This window comes from Poecilia formosa, unplaced genomic scaffold (genome assembly GCF_000485575.1).
Source record: "Poecilia formosa unplaced genomic scaffold, Poecilia_formosa-5.1.2 Scaffold91, whole genome shotgun sequence".
Lineage (NCBI taxonomy): Eukaryota > Metazoa > Chordata > Actinopteri > Cyprinodontiformes > Poeciliidae > Poecilia > Poecilia formosa.
The window spans coordinates 2043604-2048585 of NW_006800030.1; the positions used below are offsets into that span (position 1 = coordinate 2043604).

At 40.1% G+C, this 4982-nt stretch overlaps 1 long non-coding RNA gene across 1 annotated transcript; it reads left to right on the forward strand.

Moving 5' to 3' along the window:
• The first annotated feature begins 941 nt into the window (after positions 1-941).
• Positions 942-1840, forward strand: LOC103141949 (uncharacterized). The gene is made up of 3 exons (XR_476639.2): positions 942-1041; positions 1113-1176; positions 1247-1840. It is a non-coding gene; the product is annotated as an uncharacterized LOC103141949 (long non-coding RNA).
• The last annotated feature ends 3142 nt before the right edge of the window (positions 1841-4982 follow it).

Here is a 4982-nt window from a genome sequence, read left to right on the forward strand (position 1 = left end):
CTATAACTAGTGACAAGAGATTTATGTCCATTCTCTAAAATGTTGGCTGGTTTACAAAATACAAAATAAATATTTTGTATTTTTAATTGCACTTCTTGTTGCAACTCCTGTGCACTCCCAGATCAAAAAAGACACATCCATATTTGCCCTGAACCCACCTATCTGCGTTAAATGGTTTGTTCCTGCTTGGAGCGCTTGAGAGTGACGCTGTTAGCAGCAGACGATGGAAGACATGAACAATTATGGCTACTATGCTGCTAAGAAAAGTTAGAAAATTAGGTTTTCAAAGAGAGAGAGAGAAAGGCAAGAGTGTCAATTTATAACCCAGTTTTTCCTCCAAGAGAGGTGAGAAGACTGTGTGAGATTTAGCATAGCAACCATTTAGCATAGTTAGCTTAGCTACACACTACTGTTTGCCTCCTTTTCACTGGCATTTAATGAATTAAGGAAAAGAATTACCAACAAATTCATATATTTAACTTGTCCCTTGTACCTTCTACCACTTAACAACAGGTGAGTCAGTCAGCAGCAGTTATAACCCACCTCCCCCCTGACCCATTCTCTCCCGAGTGAAATTAAAGCTGCAGTATGTAACTTTTATATGATATTTTTTTTTACATATTTTTGGGGCCTGCCCATAGCAATGCATAAGGAGAGCAGTGACTGACCTGCAAAGCAGGTCAGTCACTGCCTCCATGCATTGCATGGCAGGCACCTATTGTTCTACACCCAANCCTATCTGCGTTAAATGGTTTGTTCCTGCTTGGAGCGCTTGAGAGTGACGCTGTTAGCAGCAGACGATGGAAGACACGAACAATTGTGGCTGTTACTATGCTGCTAAGAAAAGTTAGAAAATCAGGCTTTCAAAGAGAGAGAGAGAGGCAAGAGTGTCAATTTATAACCCAGTGTAGCAGCATAAATGGTGCGCTGCCACTTTAAGGCCAATTTCAGCTGTTGCATATAAGCAAGCCTTCACCTGTCATGAGGCTGCTTGCGTCGTGACATCAACCAAATCTGCTTCCTTTGTTTGCACTGTTCTGGGTAAGCGTGGCTGTTTTATCGTTTGTCGGCTTTAATAATGGCTATTAATACTAATTGGTTTATCTGCTTAGCCTCCTTTGCTGCACCTCCAATATTTGGACCGATCTGTCCGTTCATTCATTTGCTGACAGGAAGGTAAGAGCTTAGCGTGGCTAAGTAGCGTCTATCCATGTAAACAAAACCTTCACATAGCGTTTTCTTACAGTTGCACTGCATCTAGGCGGAATTGGGGATCTGATTATTTGGCCACAGGTCACAGATAAGCAGCTGCTGCAAGTTATGTTTTTGTTAGCAGTTGTATTAATAATTTGCTCTATTCTTTTTAGCCTTCTGACTCATCAGCATTGCACCTGGAGTGACACTCGCTGCTGTTTTGCCTACTTATAAATTGTTTTAAAATACTAATCTGCACTTTCCCTGGGGATAAAGAGCAACATTGTAGGGCTATTGTATCACTGTTGTACTTGTATCGTTTCATTTTCTTGTCTGTCTTTTAGGGATTGAGGCTTCTGTGGTGGCGGTGGTGACCCCTGGTGGCGGTGTCTTGTCTTGTGTGTTTTGTTGGAGCACCTTTTTCTTTTGTTTGCTGTGTTTTTGTAGTGTCCAGGGTGGTCCCCTTTTTCTGCACTGGATGTTGCCCCTTCCCTCACTACTTCCCCCATCGGTAAGCCTCAGTTTCCTTTGAAATTTAGACATTTTATCTTGTCAAATGCATTCACTGTTTTAACTATTCAATTTCAGATTATTGGGAATTTAAAAGATATTTTGAAGTTTAATAAATTTTGTAGAACTTTCTGAATCTTGTCTCCTCATTTCCAGTAGAACTTACCTGTGTCCTTACTACATTATATTTTCCTGGATTTATTCCAGGTGGCGTTGTTGGTCATTGTAACCCTTTAATATTTTATATTTGGGTTCATACTAAGAAAATCCACCCCCCAGGTTGCCACACCAGTTTTTCCTCCGAGAGGTGAGAAGACTGTGTGAGATTTAGCATAGCAACCATTTAGCATAGTTAGCTTAGCTACACACTACTTTGCCTCCTTTTCACTGGCATTTAATGAATTAAGGAAAAGAATTACCAACATGTTCATATATTTAACTTGTTCCCTGTATCTTCTACCACTTAACAGGTGAGTCAGTCAGCAGCAGTTATAACCCACGTCCCTCCTGACCCATTCTCTCCCGAGTGAAATTAAAGCTGCAGTATGTAACTTTTATATGATTTTCTTTAACATATTTTTTAAAACTGTCATTATGTTGTGACAGTCTGGTATGAGAGGTAATGTGAAAAATCTATGTCCTCTACCTTCTCCCATGGTTCTCTAGAAACAACCAGTCAGTGGGAAGAGAGTTTTAGTGCTGTCAATCACAATCTCATGTGGTGCTGCTCATCCTTCCTCCCCCTTGATTTGTGCCATGCTGCAGCTAGCATAGCACAGAGCTGTGCAGATTCAAACTGTGAATGCTCAGTTTAGTTAGTATAGCTACCAATGACAGATAAATGGTTTCTTGTAAATGATAAGTTGTTTCTTCACCATTAGCACATTTAGCAGTGAGTGAATGAGGCTAATTGACAGCGCTAAGAGCGTCCTAATAGTTCTGATTGGTTGTTTTGGTCAGAACGGTGCATTACTTTAGCCAGCAATATTAATTCAGGAAGGAAATAGAGGAGATTGATTGTTTTCACAGATTATCTGTCTCATAACAAACTTCTACGACATTGTGACAGCTTTAACAATTATGGAGAAAACATATTTTTTATTACAGTTATATACTGCAGCTTGAATAAAATGCAACTACTTTTTAGAAGTCTGGATTGCTTTATGTGCAGTTGCACATTGCTTTTGACAGTTGCTCATGGGGAGAGACATTTCAGTAATCTAAAACTAATAGAAAAAAAAATAAACAATCTACTTGCATACTGTATGTGGACTGTTGGATGTTAAATCATGAGCAGTAAATATTGTGCTAGTTATCAGTATTGAACCGAAGAAAGCAAGGCAGTTGCAAGTCTTTAAAATTGTGACGCATTTTATGGGTCAAATAGACTCAAAAAACTGTAACAGCAGCTGCGCGGGGGGCCCAAACAAATTTTTTGTCAAGATTGTTGGTGGCGCCCCTGGGTACAACTGACCCCACACACGTAAAACTTGTATCATTTGCCACAGTCCTCTATGTTTGCCTCAGTCCTCGCACGCACAAGGGTTAAAAGGTTCTTGAAGATAGACAAGGATGCCTCTATTCTGGTAACATTTGGTACGTCTGCCTTGTGGAGTGACATGAAAAATGTCATCTTGAGTCTTGACAAGTGCTCCTAGCCAACAGTTCCTTAATGACAAGAGTGACTCAGACGTGACATAAGCTTTTGTGAAGGTATTTATGTAGATGAGAGCCATTCTATTAAACACCTTGTCTACTAATAGTGATTTCAAATTAACCAAGGAAACTCAACAAACATTTCAAATTAGTCACAGTTGGTGGAAGCTGGTTAAGTAAAGCTTTGAATTCTTGGAAATAGTTTCCTGGCATCAGTGTGTTGTGAATCTTGTAAACGTAGAAAGCCTTTTCTGGCTTCAGTGTCAGTGATGGTGGCAGAAAGAGATATTATAGTCTGGAATACTTCTGTATCTGCAGAATTGTTTTTATTTACACTATTCTATCTACAGCTCTGAGGTTGGTGCAAAGGCTGACCAGGGCTTGGAAGGTGATGATCAAGTGAGTCAAGTAGTGGACACAGACAACACAATGTCAAAAGTGTAAGAAAATATTGGTATTATCTGTATGATATTGGTAATTATTGGTTATTGGCCATAACAACAGTGTGATTATCAGATATCAGCCCAAATTTTCATATCTTTGCATACCTATTTAGTAGGTTATGAAGCCGTTGGTAGCAGCATAATGCAAAAGAATAAGGAAAACATAACTGGTTAATGACATGAAGTGATGAAGGGGATATTATAGTAATATGTAACATAAGACAGGGCTTACAAGACAAAAATAAACAGGCCTACATATACAACTCTGGAAAAAATTAAGAAACCATTGCAAAATTATCAGTTTCTCTGATTTTACTTTTTATAGGTATATTGCCTCTCCTGGGGCTGCCACCTTATCGTGGTGGAGGGGTTTGAGTGTCCCAAGGATCCTAGGAGCTACTGGGGCCCCACTCTGGAGCCAGGCCTGGAGGTGGGGCACGATGGCAAGCGCCTGGTGGCCGGACTTTTACTTTGGGTACTTTTGGGTAATACCCATGTAGTAGTTTGGAGAGGCCATGGAGAAAGACTTCCGCATGGCTTCGAGGAGGTTCTGGTCCACCGTCCGGTGTCTCAGGAGGGGGAAGCAGTACAGCATCAACACTGTTTATAGTGGGGATGGTGTCACAGGACGAAAAATGGGATTTTTGACCCTGTATTCTGACGCAAACTCAGCTCATCAGTGACAGATATCGTCAGCAATTGACAGTCTACGTTTTCAGTCACGGGAGTCGAATTCTGTCGAATGCGGAATCCTTGGAGGGGGGAGTGGCGGTGCGGGGGAGCGGGCGGACAGGAGGTGTTAACAACTCTACTTAGCATACGAATAGCCCTAGCATATGCAAAGGCACTTCAGCAGACCCATGTGGATTCTCAGTCATTGGATGAAAAACAATGACATCACAGTTCATCATTGACATGTGATTGGTTGGTTGATGTGATGCCCATTGGACAGCACTTATGACTTTATAAATAAACCCCACCCCAATAATTAATATTTTTAATGCTGTATTTTAAAAAATCTATATAAAAATAAATGCTGTATTGTATAAGCATTTGATATTGCTTATATGCAACATGTTCATATATGAGGAACATAAAAGAGACGAAGAAGTTTTTTTTTATTTCATTTTATTTTTTTACTGTTTGCACACAAAATAAGTTATAAATACTTGTCCGTTT